This window comes from Salvelinus fontinalis, chromosome 13 (assembly GCF_029448725.1).
Source record: "Salvelinus fontinalis isolate EN_2023a chromosome 13, ASM2944872v1, whole genome shotgun sequence".
NCBI lineage: Eukaryota > Metazoa > Chordata > Actinopteri > Salmoniformes > Salmonidae > Salvelinus > Salvelinus fontinalis.
The window spans coordinates 40,560,652-40,578,187 of NC_074677.1; the positions used below are offsets into that span (position 1 = coordinate 40,560,652).

The following is a 17,536-nucleotide window of genomic DNA, read 5'->3' on the forward strand; positions in this document are numbered from 1 at the left end:
GAAGCCAATCCAGTTGTCTGATAATCGGCGGGACACACCGGCGGCAGCTCCACTCCCTGTCTCCTTCACCCTTTTCACATTGCGAACATCCCGATTATTTCTCCATGTTTCTTTGATATCAGTATCGGTGTTCTACCTCCAGCTACTTGGCCGAATACAACTACATCGAAGAGTTGTAAAGGTGCTGGTATTGTCTCACCAGCTCAAACAAATGCTCTTCAAAACTGGACATAGACATAATTGTGCTTAGCAAATCTCGAAATTAAAACCACAAAGAAAGGAAGCTTGCAAGTAGTAGAAGCGAAGTAGCAGAACATCAATCTCTTATGTGTTTATCCCAGAAGGGATATCGGAAAAGATGTGCTGTAGACACAGGGGCGGGACTTCCGTTGCAAAATTCACTCAATACTGCCCCTCCGTCTTTGCAATGAATGTTACGCCGGGACTCAATTTCCAGGTAGAACAACACTGGGTCGAATGATGGAGCGTATTATAAGGAGCCGCCCCTTTCGTGAGGAAAAACGTCATTGCAGCACTGCGCTACGCTCCGTCTGGCCTGTTTGCATAGTGTCTGTAGACCCCTTAAAAGGGTCTTCATGGTCAATCCATCGTCTGAAGTGGCCGTACAGCATTTACTACCATGCAGCCTCTACAGACTTCAAGACGTTCCTACTTCTTGCGCTTAGCGGAGGCAGAGCAGAGCTGTTGTCAAGGAAGCGAGTTTGTGTTAATGCGGGACGTACCACCCCCATCTATCGTCAACCAATCATGTCCATGTGGAGCAACACAGATTTGAGAGGTGCACGGCGATGCGGTAAGCAGCAGGATTTGGCCTCTGCATGCCTCCGGAGGCTCAATTGTGTTACACCCTCCATATGAAGCCGACCACATTTTGGGAATCAAGCATAAATTGGCTTTAAGAGTCATTCTGGCTTTAGTTCCGGCTTTGTATGGTGAACTGTATTTTGGGCAGTAGTGAACCATACAAGAACGTCTGCTACATAACAATTCTTTTCAGGGATGAAAAGTAAGGCTGTATGATGTTATTTTTCTTTAAAAGAATGAGAATATATTTTCATCTTTGATGCCTTTCACAGGTCTCCTCAAAGCTAAACTAGAATGACAATTTCTTCAATCTAGTCTGTATTGTGTAACCAGAGTTCTGAATCTGTAACTCTAGTTCCTATTCAATTTAGAGGTCAATGTATTCCTCTCTATACGAGGCTTATCAGATGTCTACATCAACAGTAATCCGACAGTGTAACATTTTCCATGGGCTGTCAAGTTTCCTTGACTTTGTAACCACTCGTTTTGGTTCGTTCAAGGTCATGCAGTCTCAGTAATGCACTTATGCTCATGAAGTGTTTGTTGAATTCTTTACACCCTACAAATTTGTAGCCTATTACAGACCGAGTCAACTGCAAAACATCAGAAACCTTCATAACGAAACTTACAATGCACTGTTTTCATTTACAGCTTTACATCACTGAGAGGACCTGATCAAACAGAAGCCTCAGTCTGCCCACTGACCTGGTTTCTTGTTGACTGTTGTTTTTAAAGCAGAAGAACAGTTACCGGTTGCATCGATCAACAGCCTATGAACTACAGCCTCTGCACATGACCTGTGTCTAGAAGAAACTACTATGTAGTCGGCACAGAATAAAGTTTGTGAGAGAAAACAATTCTGTGGGACTTGTGTCAGTTGCTGTCATCATCCTGTCTGAACAGGTTGTATTTGTGCTTGTTTTGCTTTATCCCATGCAGGCTCAACCAACCTCTCCTCATAAACACACAGTGAAGAACAAGTCAACAGATGAGGTTCAACAAGCCATAAAGGTAGACGACCTTGTACCATCAGTCAATCTGCTCATGTGTATCCAACAGCATCTTTCTTGATCCATCTCATTGTACCGCGGCATTTCCATAGCTAAGAGTGCCCCCTGCTGGTGTGTTGAAACCATCTGAGCTGCAGGTATTCCTTTCATGATACAATGTGGTATAGTTATGTCAGACAGAGAGAGAGAGAGAGAGAGAGAGAGAGAGAGAGAGTATGCCGGGTGACTGGTTATTCCTTTTACATAGCCCTGTTTGCATGTACAGTATATCCGCCTATCAAGCCTACACTGACACTTACAAACACTCACCCACTCATACACTCATACTAACACCCACATAATGTACACTGTACACACACACACACACCCACACACTCACCACCACACACCCACACACCACTTATGCTGCTGCCATGTTGTTGACTATTATTACTATTATTATTATTTATCCAGCTACCAGTCACTTTCTCCTAATCCCTACCTGCATGTACATATCTACCTCAACTACTCCAGTATCCATGCTCATTGTAAAATGTGGTACTGGCACTGAACCTGTATTTAGCTTGCATTCTCCAGCTTTTTTTTCATTCCTGTCTTATTTCTTATTTCTCCTGTTTTTTGTTGTTGTTATACTACTTTGATTTTGTATACTGCACTGTTGGGAATTGCTTGCAAGTTAAGCATTTTCACTGAACTTTTGCCTGTGACAAATACAACTTGGAAGAACTGTTTATCAGAGAGATACAGTACCTTTTGGCTGTTTTCCTTTTGTTGGTATGAAAGTCTCTTTTCCAGGCCTTTCACACAACACAGAAATCATTGCCAGGGAAGCCGGAGATGGAGAATAAGGTAGATACTGTATAACATGTTTTATCTTACGGCCTGAGACTCCATTAATATTCTGTTGTCTGTCACATTACTCCCGCTGCTAAAATATCTTTATTTTCTTCTTTCTTTCTTTCTTTCTTTCTTTCTTTCTTTCTTTCTTTCTTTCTTTCTTTCTTTCTTTCTTTCTTTCTTTCTTTCTTTCTTTCTTTCTTTCTTTCTTTCTTTCTTTCTTTCTTTCTTTCTTTCTTGTGTATTCTCCAGAGTTGGTGATTTGAGACCACACAACACAGAAGATAATGTTCTATTAAATGTATTCTTCCCTGAAAATGACCTGATTTACCTACCGGTATTGAAAATGGTCAAAATGCCTACATCTGCATTCTTCACATCATATATTCATGCAGTGCGTGCGTGCGTGCGTGCGTGCGTGCGTGCGTGTGTGTGTGTGTGTGTGTGTGTGTGTGCATGCTCTCTCTGTGGGTCTAACCCCAAGAAGTTCTGGAAAACGGTTAAAGACCTGGAGAATAAACCCTCCTCCTAACAGCTGCCCATGTCCCTTTAATGTTGATGATGTGGTTGTTACTGACAAGGAGCACATGGCTGAGCTCTTTAATCACCACTTCATTAAGTCGGGACTCCTATTTGACTCAGCCATGCCTCATTGCCCGTCCAACATTTCCTCATCTCCCACCCCTTCTAATGAGACTATCCCCGATGCTCCTCCCTCTTTTTTCCCTGCCCGCTACAAAGTGAGAGGTGCTCAAGACCCTTTCTTCTTAAAGGTTGCAGTCCTTATCATCGCCAAGCCTATCTCTGACCTTTTTAACCTGTTCCCCCCTCTCAGGGGAGGTTCTGATTGCTTGGAAAGCAGCTATGGTGCATCCTTTATTTAAAGGGGGAGATCTAACTTCTATTCTATTCTACTCTTCTAATTTCTATTTTGCCCTGTTTATCAAAAGTGTTGGGAAAACTTATCAATAATCAACTGACTGGCATTCTTGATGTCTATAGTATTCTCTCTGGTGTGCAATCTGGTTTCCCACTCAGGTTATGGATGTGTCACTGCAACCTTAAAGGTCCTAAATGATGTCACCATTGTCCTTGATTCTAAGCAATGTTGTGCTGCTGTTTTTATTGACTTGGCCAAAGCTTTTGATACAGTAGACCAATCCATTCTTGTGTGCTGGCTAAGGAGTATTGGTGTCTCTGAGGGGTCTTTGGGCTGGTTTGCTAACTACCTCTCTCAAAGAGTGCAGTGTATAAACTAAGAACATCTGCTGTCTCAGTCACTGCCTGTCACCAAGGGAGTACCCCAAGACTCCATCCTAGGCCCCAAGCTCTTCTCAATTTACATATACAACATAGCTCAGGCAGCAGGAAGCTCACTCATCCATTTATATGCTGATGATACAGTTTTATACTCAGCTGGCACCTCCCCAGATCTCTACAACAAAGCTTTCTTATTATTTAACCAGGCAAGTCGGTTAAGAACAAATTAATCATAGCCTCAATTTTGTCTCGCATATTGAACATCGTTGTGGAGTTTCTGTAATCCTATATTCAGATCAATTAAGCGAGAAAAAACATCTCCCAGATAGGCCAGTCGTGTGAGAAACTCGTCATCATGCAAGTGGTGAGACAAGTGAAAATGATGGTCAGTAAAGAAAACTTTAAGCTCGACTCTCAATTTAAAAAAAAAGTGTCAATACTTTGCCCCTTGATAACCAGCGCACTTCTGTATGTTGTAAAAGTGTTACATGGTCACTGCCCATATCATTGCATAATGCAGAAAATAAATGAGAGTTCAGGGGCCTTGCTTTAACAAAGTTAACCATTTTCACTGGAGTGTCAAAAACGTATTTCAAGCTGTCAGGCATTCCCTTGGCAGCAAGAGCCTCCCTGTGGATGCTGCAGTGTACCCAAGTGGCGTCGGGAGCAACTGCTTACACACGCGTTACCACTCCACTATGTCTCCCTGTCATGGCTTTTGCGCCATCAGTACAGATACCAACACATATTGACCACCAAAGTCTATTTGATGTCACAAAGATGTCCAGTACTTAAAAAAAAATCCTCTCCTGTTGTCCTGGTTTCCAGTGGTTTGCAGAAGAGGATGTCTTCCTTAACTGACCCCCATAAACGTAATGGACATATACCAGGAGCTGTGCCAGGCCCGCCACGTCTGTTGACTCATCCAGCTGTAACGCATAGAATTTCACTGGCTTGTATGCGAAGCAGTAATTGTTTCAAAACATCTCCTGCCATGTCACCGATGTGTTGTGAAACAGTGTTGTTTGATGAATGCATCGTCTGTATAGTTTTTTTGGCCTTTCCCCCAGCGTTGTTCCCAGCCACATACGCAGGAAGAATGAAGTCCTCCCCAATAGTATGGGGCTTGCCTGTCCTAGCCACTCGGTAGCTCACCATATAAGACGCTTCTAGCCCCTTCTTGTTAATGGTATCTGTTGCTTTCATACATGTCTTACTACTCGAAAGTCGTCTTTCTTCTCACTCAAAAAACTCCCGTGGCTTATTTTTCAAAAGGACATGTTTCGTTTCTAAATGTATGCTCAAGAGTGAAGGTTTCCCGCAAGAGAGTAACGGTTAATGTGATTAGATGTTAATTATTTGACTAGGCTACCTGTATTTGACATTGTATTGTTATTTTAAACTAGATAGTTTAATGTTATTTTAGGCAGTGAAACGAGGCTACTCAGGCGAGAAAATAATATCCCCGTTGGAAAATAGAAAGGTGTGCCGTACCCCTGTAAATGTACAGGGATACCCCTGGGTGGGAATACCTTCTCTATCGTAATTTGTCCTCTTTCACCCCAGCTGTCAAACTAACCCTGATTCAGATGACCATCCTACCCATGCTAGATTACGGAGACGTCATTTATAGATTGGCAGGTAAGGGTGCTCTCGAGCCGCTAGATGTTCTTTACCATTCGGCCATCAGATTTGCCACTAATGCTCCTTAAACGACACATCACTGCACTCTATACACCTTTGTAAACTGATCATCTCTGTATACCCGTCGCACGACCCACTGGTTGATGCTTATTTATAAAACCCTCTTAGGCCTCACTCCCCTCTATCTGAGATACTTACTGCAGCCCTCATCCACCACATACAACACCCGTTCTGCCAGTCACATTCTGTTAAAGGTCCCCAAAGCACACACATCCCTGGGAAGCTCCTATTTTCAGTTCACTGCAGCTAGCAACTTGAACGAGCTGCAAAAAACACTCAAACTGGACAGTTTTATCTCAATCTCTTCATTCAGACACTCAATCATGGACACTCTTACTGACAGCTGTGGCTGCTTCACGTGATGTATTGTTGTCTCTACCTTCTTGCCTTTGTGCTGTTGTCTGTGCCCAATAATGTTTGAACCATGTTTTGTGCTGCTGCCATGTTGTGTTGCTACCATGTTGTTGTCTCATGTGGTGTTGCTACCATGCTGTGTTGTCATGTGTTTCTGCCAGGTCTTAGGTCTCTCTTTATGTAGTGTTGTGATGTCTCTCTTGTCGTGATGTGTGTCTGTCCTATATATATATTTTTGTTATGCCAGCCGCCGTCAACGCAGGAGGCCATTTGCCTTTTGGTAGGCCGTCATTGTAAATAAGAATTTTTTCTTAACTGACTCGCCTAGTTCAATAAAATAAAATAAATGTGTGTGTGTGTGATCAATGATGTCTGTTATCTGGGTTAGGTTTGTATGTGACTCATCATGGTTGTCCTCTCTGTGTGACAGAAATGGGACGTTTCTCTCCAGGAAGCAGATTCACCAGGGCTATGACATCATTCACCACCAACTATTCCTGTCCGGAGTGACCTTACAAGTAGTGGGCAGCCATTTGGCTCAATAGAGATCAACGTCCGCCTGCCTCTCCAAGTCTGACCAGAAGGTGTCACACTTTACATTCAATGTCAACATTAACAAGCCAGAGCAAAGATGAGAACGCTTCCCATCCCTCGTACACTGTCTTTCCTCAAGAGAGTTGCAGCCTTTAGGCATTTCACACATGATCAATGAACTCTACCCTCATATTCCACTAATTATTATTTAACCACCTGGAACACATGAAGGGTTTGTGGTTAACCACTTGAGAGGTGTTACATTTAGACTTTGCACCCCAGGGGGAGACATACAAAGCCAGGTCTTTCTCCTTCACACACTGTCAAAAGAGGAGTGTTCTGTAATTGTTTGGTGGTAAAGTGTTGAGAATAAGACGGTAAGGCAAGTCTATCTACTAGCTGTCACTAATCTAACCAATGTCAGATTCTCTCTCTGTGGCCCCTGTTAACATTGTCTATTTTTCGGATCTAAGCTAGCATGGGCTATGTAGATATTTGTTTTGAATCAAAGGGATTAGAGAGAGTTTGAGTGGCATTGGAGAGTACTTTTTGTACCCACAGATGTAAAGCCTTTGAATTATTTAAGTGGAAGACTAACGGCTCGAGGATCAGCCTCCTCAGCAGCAATATAGACAGTGACGACAGGCTCTAACCCTTTCATGGACCACCAGGCTTTATAATGCCTCTACGCTTTGCAAAAACAGTTTTGTGGCAGCGTTTTTGATCTGCATTTCAAAAGCGGTAGATTCATACAAAATGCTCCTTCCTGTATAGGGGCCTCCTAATTGAGGTATACATTCATGAAAACGTATTTTGAAAGTTAAGAGAGAATGCAACCATATATTGCATTGAAAGATTTCTTAATGAGAACAATTAGCATAATGGAGGAATGTGATACAAAAACCTATATCCTTTAAATGACTGGAAATCTCCTTCGTACAAGAATGCATGCAGTGTTGACTCACATAGGCTACTGTATACAAAATCACATTTCTATTATTTTACCAGACCTCAGTCCAAATGGCTTAGTATCATATTTGTTATGTTCTGTTGGGTCAATGCTTTGAGAAATATTTTTCACAGGCAGATGTAATTTGACTTTACTGTGGTCACTAATGTCATTTCTATTCATTTCGAAATGGAAAGAGATTCTTCCACAATAGGAAAGGCCTCTCAGACGTGTCCATGACAGCATGCCCCTCCAGGACTCATCATGTGCTCTGGTGGAGAGGAAAGACCTGAGACAACAGTCACACCTGGAAGGTGACATCCTTCCAGACCCTGCAAAAACCTGGCCTGAATCCCCACTCACAAAAGCACATGGAAAGTGAAAGAGGGGATTTACACTTGCAACACTCCAGGCATAATGTTGAAAAGTTAAACATTCAGAATGATTGTTTGTTTCCATGGTTAAGTGAGAAAAAAAATTGTTCAACAGGGAATAAAACATTGCGGATAAAGTTTGGGATGTCACTATTTCATGTGTACAACATCTAAAGACCTGCATCAAGAAAAAAAGAAACCTTCTCCTTTAAGAGGGAGAGGGAGCTTTGTGTGGCGCGCGCGCACACACACACACACACACACACACACACACACACACACACACACACACACACACACACACACACACACACACACACACACACACACACACACACACACACACACACACACACACACACACACACACACCTCAACTGTACTATATTGCAAACTTGCACTCTACTGCACAATAGGTCTGGATTTCAGGAGGAGCAACTGACCTAAGTCAATACAAGATGAAATGGTATTTGCTGATGTGTTGCCTTTGAAAAACATGCTTTGTAAAATAGATGAATAGTGGTTTGTTGTACTACTTGCTTGTGTAGTACTCAATGTGAGGTCCTTCATCTTTCCCTCGATCCTGACTAGTCTCCCAGTCCCTGCCACTGAAAAACATCCCCACAGCATGATTCTGTCACCACCATGCTTCACCGTAGGGATGGTGTCAAGTTTCCTCCAGACGTGACGCCTGAAATCCAGGCCAAAGAGTTCAATCTTGGTTTCATTGGACCAGAGAATCTTGTTTCTCATGATCCGATACTCCTTTAGGTGCCTTTCGGCAAACTCCAATCCGGCTGTCATGAGCCTTTTCCTGAGTAGTAGCTTCTGTCTGGCCACTCAACTTTTCAGGCTTGATTGATGGAGATGGTTGTCCTTCTGGAAGGTTCTCCCATCTCCACAGAGGAACTCTGGAGCTCTGTCAGAGTGACCATCGGGTTCTTGGTCACCTCCCTGACCAAGGCCCTTCTTCCCCGATTGATCAATTTGGCCGGGTGGGCAGCTCTAGGAAGAGTCTTGGTGGTTCCAAACTTCTTCCATTTAAGAATGATGGAGGCCACTGTGTTCTTAGGGACCTTCAATGCTGCAGAAAAGTTGTGGTACCCTTCACCAAATCTGTGCCTCAACACAAACCTGTATCGGAGCTTTTTTCTCAAGCTTTTGCTCTGACATGCACTGTCAACTGTGGGACCTTATATAGATAGGTATGTGCCTTTTCAAATCATGTCCAATCAATTGAATTTACCACAGGCGGACTCCAAAACTTGTAGAAACATCTCAAGGATGATCAATGGAAACAGGATGCACCTGAGCTCATAGAAAAAGGGTCTGAATACTTATGTAAATAAGTAATTTATGTTTTTTATTTTAAACAAATTTGCAAAAATTTCTAAAAACCTATTTTCGCTATGGAGTATTGTGTGAAGATTGATAAGGATTTAAAAAAAAAACATCTTAGAATAAGGCTGTACCATAACAAAATGTTTATATATTTTTTTATTTATTTCACCTTTATTTAACCAGGAAGGCCAGTTGAGAACAAGTTCTCATTTACAACTGCGACTTGGCCAAGATAAAGCAAAGCAGTGCGACAAAAAAAACAACACAGAGTTACACATAAAACAAACGTAGAGTCAATAACACAATAGAAATATCTATGTACAGTGTGTGTAAATGTAGAATATTAGGGAGGTAAGGCAATAAATAGGCCATAGAGGCGTAATAATTACAATTTAGCATTAACACTGGAGTGATAGATGTGCAGATCATGATGTGCAAGTAGAGATACTGGGGTGCAAAAGAGCAGAAAAACAAATATGGGGATGAGGTAGGTAGTTGGTTGGATGGGCTACTTACAGATGGGCTGTGTACAGCTGCAGCGATCGGTAAGCTGCTCTGACAGCTGACACTTAAAGTTAGTATGGAAGATATAAGTCTCCAGCTTCCGTGATTTTTGCAATTAGTTCCAGTCATTGGCAGGAGAGAACTGGAAGGAAAGGCGGCCAAAGTAGGTGTTGCCTTTGGGAATGACCCATGAAATATACCTGCTGGAGCGCATGCTATGGGTTGGTGTTGCTATGGTGACCAGTGAGCTGAGATAAGGCGGGGCTTTACCTAGCAAAGACTTATAGATGACCTAGAGCCAGTGGGTTTGGCGACGAATATGAATTGGAGATGATGAATGTGAGTCTGGAAGGAGAGTTTAGTGTCTAGTCAGACACCTAGGTATTTATAGTTGTCCACATATTCTAAGTCAGAACTGTCCAGAGTAGTGATGCTAGTCGGGCGGGCGGGTGCGGGCAGCGATCAGTTGAAGAGCATGCATATTGGCTACGTCCATCTTAGCTCGCTAATGAATGTTTAATCAAAATGAAGGATTTCCTATTATCCGCTCATCGTTCCCTTATGCCATAGTTTGTAAATCTCAACTGTCAATAGAAACCCCGTTTGTTTAAGCAAGTCAGCCATATCAGCTATGTTTTTTAAAAAAGGCAGTAAGGCTGAATGATTTTTTTCTTCTGCCAAACAAGGCTCCGCTGATTGCCAGGTGTGGCAGTGGTAAGGATTCACTCCGTGGTGCTGAAAAGAAAGCTCTGCTGTTGGGACAGCTTTATGTAGGCCCTAACAGTTTGTGGGCACCGCTTTGTCACCGTTACAATGCAACTAATGTATTGTTTAGTGTTGTGTTGTGTTGTGGCTTGCTGGCATGCATCCCCCCCAAACATTTATTTTGCCCCACCAAAATTGACATGCTAAAATCGCCACTGAATAAGGTATTTTTACTTTTACTCAAGTATGACAATTGGGTACTTTTTTCCACCACTGGAAATGGTTGTGTATCCTCCTGTCCCATAATGCCTTAGGTGTTAGATCTGTTCCTGGAGAGCTACCCTCCTGTAGGTTTTCACTTCAACCCCAGTTGTTGCTAACCTGATTCAGCTCATCAAAATGCTAGATTAGGGTTGGAGCAAAAACCCACAGAACGGTAGCTCTCCAGGAACAGGATTGGCGAGCCCTGCCTTAGAAAAACCCTGAATCAAGTACCTCTACAGTTTGGCATCATGCACGATGTGCAGTAACATGGTCTGTTCATTGCACGGCATTTGCATGGCTGTTTAAAAGTTTTGGTGCTACTGCCACTAGAGGCAGCCACAGGCCTGCCGAGGAGACTGTCTCAGGCCATGGTGGACACCTTCCACATCAGCTCTGGAGAGGAGTCCCAGGAGGGGACATCACTGAGCCACTCAGCAAACTCATCATCCAGCTATTGGGTTCATGTGTGGGCCAAACAGTCTGTACTTTGCTCAAATGTCCCAGAAACTGGAAAGACTTGAGTAACGAGCTTGGCTGTGAATCCCTCCTGCTTCCTTTGATCACTTTGTAATATCATCTATTCCTATTCTTCCTCGCAGTTGGATACATTTGTCATCACAGGCATCGCCACGGGAGACGAGGGCATGAGTCTGGTGAGGGTGCGGTCTAAGAACCACATCCTTATGGTTAGCCATAGGCCTCTCTTGATGTGTAATATACTTGGAGTCACCAGCTGGTTTCAAAGACAGATGTTTCTCTCCTCCTTAATCCCTCAACTGTACATCAATACAAAGCAATGCAGCAACCTGGGAAACACAGAAAGTGACTACTTGTAGGTATAGAAAAATGCAGGTCAATGTAATTTAATTCTTAGAATTGATCGAGTGTCAAAGTACTATCACATGGAAATATGTGAAAGTCATGCTGATTCCACTACAGTCCTGGGGCCTGGGCCCCTAGTGATGGTCTTTCCAGAAAAAAGTAGCAGAATAGAATGACTGACCCAGTTCTCTGCTCTGCTGATGCCCCAAGGCAGGCAGCTGTTAGTGTAGTTGTTCCCAAACATTTTATAGTCCCGTACCCCTTCAAACATTCAACCTCCAGCTGCGTACCCCCTCTAGCACCAGGGTCAGCGCACTTTCAAATGTTGTTTTTTGCCATCATTTTCAAAACCAAATCTGGTAACTAAAAAGTTATTTTCAAAACATGAACAAACAGTTCAAAAATATTATTTCAAGCTGTGTGTTTTCTGCTCCCCAAGAGCCATTCACACACACTATACGATACGTTTATTAAACATAAGAATGAGTGTGAGTTTTTGTCACAACCCGGCTCATGGGAAGTGACAAAGAGCTCTTATTGGACCAGGGCAATTTTTTTTATATAATAATAATCAATAATTTTGCTCTTTATTTAAACTTCTTCGGGATCGGTATCCCATCCATGGGACGGTTGAGCTAACGTAGGCTAATGCAGTTAGCATGAGGATGTAAGTAACAAAAACATTTCCCAGGTTAAGAAATTCCTCATATATTGGCAGAAAGCTTAAATTATGTTAATCTAACGGCACTGTCCAATTTACAGTAGCTATTACAGTGAAAGAATAACATGCTATTGTTTGAGGAGAGTGCGCAATTTTGAACATGAAAAGCTATTAATAAACAAATTTGGCACATTTGGGCAGTCTTGATACAAAATGAACAGAAATGCAATGGTTCATTGGATCAGTCTAAAACTTTGCACATGAGGGCCGAGAATCCACTCTCACATAGGTATGTGGTTGCAAAGGGCATCAGTGTCTTAACAGCGCAATTTGCCGAGGCAGGATACTCTGAACGCACCCCAATCCAGAAATCTGGCAGTGGCTTCTGATTTAAATTCAAATTTCACAGAACCGCTTGTTGCAATTTCGAAGAGGCTCTCTAGTTCAGATATCGGTAAGTGAACTGGAGGCAGGGAATGAAAGGGATAATGAATCCAGATGTTTGTGTCATACATTTTGGGAAAGTACCTGCGTAATTGCGCACCCAACTCACTCAGGTGCTTCGCTATATCACATTTGACATTATCCGTAAGCTTGAGTTAATTTGCACACAAAAAATCATACAATGACGGAAAGACCCGTGTGTTGTCCTTGTTAATGCAGACAGAGAAGAGCTCCAACTTCTTAATCAGAACCTCAATTTTGTCCCGCATGTTGAACATCGTTGTGGAGTCTTTGTAATCCTAGATTCTGATTATTCAGGCGAGGAAAAACATCTCCCAGATAGGCCAGTCATGTGAGAAACTCGTCATCATGCAAGCGGTCAGACAAGTGAAAATGATGGTCAGTAAAGAAAACTTTAAGCTCGATTCTCAATTTTTAAAAAAACGTGTCAATACTTTTCCCCTTGATAACCAGCGCACTTCTGCATGTTGTAAAAGCGTTACATGGTCGCTGCCCATTTCATTGCATAATGCAGAAAATACACGAGAGTTCAGGGGCCTTGCTTTAACAAAGTTAACCATTTTCACTGGAGTGTCAAAAACATATTTCAAGCTGTCAGGCATTCCCTTGGCAGCAAGAGCCTCCCGGTGGATGCTGCAGTGTACCCAAGTGGCGTCGGGAGCAACTACTTGCACTCTCGTTACTACTCCACTATGTCTCCCTGTCATGGCTTTTATTCCATCAGTACAGATACCAACACATCTTGACCACCAAAGTCCATTTGAGGTCACAAAGCTGTCCAGTACTTTAAAATATCCTCTCCTGTTGTCCTGGTTTCCAGTGGTTTGCAGAAGAGGATGTCTTCCTTAACTGACCCCCCATAAACGTAATGGACATATATCAGGAGCTGTGCCAGGCCCGCCATGTCTGTTGACTCATTCAGCTGTAATGCATAGAATTCACTGGCTTGTATGTGAAGCAGTAATTGTTTCAAAACATCTCCTGCCATGTCACTGATGTGTCGTGAAACAGTGTTGTTTGATAAATGCATTGTCTGTATAGTTTTTGGGGCGTTTTCCCCCAGCATTGTCCCAGCCATATCCACGGCAGCAGGAAGAATGAAGTTCTCCACAATAGTATGGGGCTTGCCTGTCCTAGCCACTCGGTAGCTCACCATATAAGACTATTCTAGCCCCTTCTTATTAATGGTATCTGTTATTTTTATGCATGTCTTACTACTCGAAAGTCGTCTTAATTCTCGCTGAAAAACTCCTGTTGCTTATTTTTCAAATGTGCATGTTTTGTTTCTAAATATCTGCGTAAGAGTGAAGGTTTCATCGAGTTGTGAGATAGTACTTTTACACATTTAACAGACTGTGGCTGAGGAAAGGCACTACTCCCAATGTAAGTGAACGCCAAATCAATGTAGTTCTCATCATATTTGCGCCTCTTTGGTCGTCTAACTTCCTTGTCTGTTGTTTGGTGCTTTCCCGGGTAACGAGACAGTAGCTCTTCGGCTGCATCAGATTCACAACTGTCGGTGTCCATGCTAGCTGGGCTAACAACAAATGTAGAATTACTGATGCTAGCATTGGATGTGCTCGTGGAAGCAGAACAACTTGTGTCGTACACAGGTGCAGGTGTAGTACTGCTGGTAGAGCTGGTATGTGTCTCTACGGACGTGGGCCTTACTTTTTTTTTTAGCATTTACCAGTTTTCAAGCAAACGAAATGAGCAGCAGCTACGTTTGGCTACACGGACCGCTAGTGGAATTAGCGAGAGAGTATCAAATAAAATAAAAATAAAATATATTTATAAAGCCCTTCTTACATCAGCTGATGTCACAAAGAGCTGTACAGAAACCCAGCCTAAAACCCCAAACAGCAAGCAATGCAGGTGTAGAAGCACGGTGGCTAGGAAAAACTCCCTAGAAAGGCCGGAACCTAGGAAGAATCCTAGAGAGGAAGCAGTCTATGAGGGGTGACAAGTCCTCTTCTGGCTGTGCCGGGTGGAGATTATAACAGAACATGGCCAAGATGTTCAAATGTTCATAGATGACCAGCAGGGTCAAATAATAATAATCACAGTGGTTGTAGAGGGTGCAACAGGGCAGCACCTCAGGAGTAAATGTCAGTTGGCATTTCATAGCTGATCCTTCAGAGTATCTCTACCGCAAATCAAATCAAATCTTATTTGTCACATACACATGGTTAGCAGATGTTAATGCGAGTGTAGCCAAATGCTTGTGCTTCTAGTTCCGACAATGCAGTAATATCCAACGAGTAATCTAACCTAACAATTTCACAACAATTACCTTATACACACAAGTGTAAAGGAATGAATAAGAATATGTACATAAAAAAATATATGAATGAGTGATGGTATAGAACGGCATAGGCAAGATGCAGTGGATGGTATAGAGTACATTCTATACATATGAGATGAGTAATGTAGGGTATGTAAACATTATATAAAGTGGCCTTGTTTAAAGTGGCTAGTGATACATTACATCAAGATGGCAAGATGCAGTACATGGTATAGAGTACAGTATATACATATGAGATGAGTAATGTAGGGTATGTAAACGTTATATAAAGTGGTATTGTTTAAAGCGGTTAGTGATACATTTATTACATCAATTTTTCCAGTGGCTGGATTTGAGTCAGTATGTTGGCAGCAGCCACTCAATGTTAGTGATGTGTGTTTAACAGTCTGATGGCCTTGAGATAGAAGCTGTTTTTCAGTCTCTCGGTCCCTGCTTTGATGCACCTGAACTGACCTCGCCTTCTGGATGATGGCGGGGTGAACAGCCAGTGACTCGGGTGGTTGTTGTTCTTGATGATCTTTTTGGCCTTCGGGTGGTGTAGGTGTCCCGGAGGGCAGGTAGTTCGCCCCCAGTGATGCATTGTGCAGACCTCACTACCCTCTGGAGAGCCTTACGGTTATGGGCGGAGCAGTTGCCGTACCAGGCGGTGATACAGCCCGACACCTGCTGTCTCTAGAGAGTTGAAAACATCAGGTCTGGAACAAGGTAGCACGTCCGGTGAACAGGTCAGGGCTCCATAGCCGCAGGCAGAACAGTTGAAACTGGAGCAGCAGAACGACCAGGTGGACTAGGGACAGCAAGGAGTCATCAGGCCAGGTCGACCTGAGGCATGGTCCTAGGGATCAGGTCCTCCGAGAGAAAGAGAGAGAAAGAGAGAAAAAGAGAGAGAGATAATTAGAGAGAGCATACTTAACCTGTTGGGGATGGGGGCGCTGTTTAGACTATTTATGCTAATGTGGCTAATTTTTTAAACGGCTTCCCACAAAATCCTTGATCGTACAATATGCATATTATTATTATTATTGGATAGAAAACAGTCTATAGTTTCTATAGGAGTTGAAATTTTGTCTCTAAGTGGAACAGAGCCCATTCTACAGCAATTTCCCTGACATGGAGTCAGATTTGAGAAACGTTGGCCACTTTTCTGAAGTCATTTAAACGGGCACTGTCGTTGCTATGACTATACGGACACTTCTTACGTCTTCCCCTGGATGCCTTTACGTGATGACGATTCCAACGGGCTCGATTGCTCGTTCACAGGCCCTACAAATGAAAAAAACCTTTAGCTAGCAAGTCTTTTCTTGCTGCGTAACGCGCGTGGAAGACACCGACCCTCTCCTGTTCCAAGCATTAGTTTAGCCTGTTATATTTCTCCGGTCATCTTTTCACTCGTTATAGGAGTTACAAACATCACAAAGTAGTTAATTTAAAGCGTTTTATAGCAATTTATATCCGTTTAGTGCGATTTTGGGACATTTATTTTTGCAACGATGTGAAAAGTTGGTCACGCTTTTCAGTTCATCCCGAACGTAGTTGACATTTCCACATGGCAAGAGGACAGCTTTCCACCAAAAGACGATTTCTCCCAAGAAAGGATCCTTTGCCCAAGATACTGATGGAAGAACAGCTCAAGGTAGGACATTTTTATTATGATAAATCGTGTTTCTGTCGAAACATTTTAGTGGCTTAGGACGCCATGTTTTTTGACGTAGCTTCGCTTGGCGCAAACTGTATTGAAAAGTAAGGATAAATTAAAAAATGTAATAACGCAATTGTATTAAGAATTAAATTGTCTATCAATCCCTGTCCACCCTATATTTTTTAGTCACGTTTATGAGTATTTATGTATAAGAGTAGATCACTGTCTAAGTGGCGCAAGGACGTTTTCTTTACCAGCTTGTCTACATTTCACATTGTCTAACCATGATTTTGGTGGCTAAATATAAACATTTTCGATCAAACTGTATATGCATGTTGTAATGTGATGTTACAGGAGTGTCATCGGAAGAATTCTGAGAAGGTTAGTGAAAAAATTAATATCTTTTGGCGATGTTGACTTTTATCGCTCACTTTGGCTAGAATCAATGCTGGGCTGCTAATTGCTATGTGCTAAGCTAATATAACGATTTATTGTGTTTTCGCTGTAAGACACTTAGAAAATCTGAAATATTGTCTGTATTCACAGGATCTGTGTCTTTCGATTCGTGTATGCTGTGTATTTTTACGAAATGTTTGATGATTAGTAGTTAGGTAAACACGTTGCTCATTGTAATTATTCTAGTCCATTTGTGATGGTGGGTGCAATTGTAAACTATGCCATCTACCTGAAATATGCACTTTTTTCTAACAAAACCTATCCCATACCATAAATATGTTATCAGACTGTCATCTAATGAGTTTTTTTGTTGGTTAGGGGCTATAAATATCTTAGTTTAGCCGAATTGGTGATGGCTACTGGTGTTGGTGGACAAATAAAAGATGGTGGAATATGCTAATGTGTTTTTAGGTAATAGATGTACATCTTTACATATTGTGTCTTCCCTGTAAAACATTTTAAAAATCGGAAATGTTGACTGGATTCATAAGATCTGTGTCTTTCATTAGCTGTATTGGACTTTAATG

At 42.3% G+C, this 17,536-nt stretch overlaps 1 long non-coding RNA gene and 1 pseudogene across 1 annotated transcript; both read left to right on the forward strand.

Annotated features, from left to right (window-relative positions):
• Positions 1 to 357: 357 nt before the first annotated feature.
• Positions 358 to 7,987, forward strand: LOC129868675 (uncharacterized). The gene is made up of 3 exons (XR_008761791.1): positions 358 to 814; positions 1,477 to 2,684; positions 2,925 to 7,987. It is a non-coding gene; the product is annotated as an uncharacterized LOC129868675 (long non-coding RNA).
• Positions 7,988 to 10,916: 2,929 nt separating this feature from the next.
• LOC129867846 (sodium-dependent phosphate transport protein 2A-like) overlaps positions 10,917 to 17,536 on the forward strand; it is a 42,069-nt pseudogene continuing 35,449 nt past the window's right edge.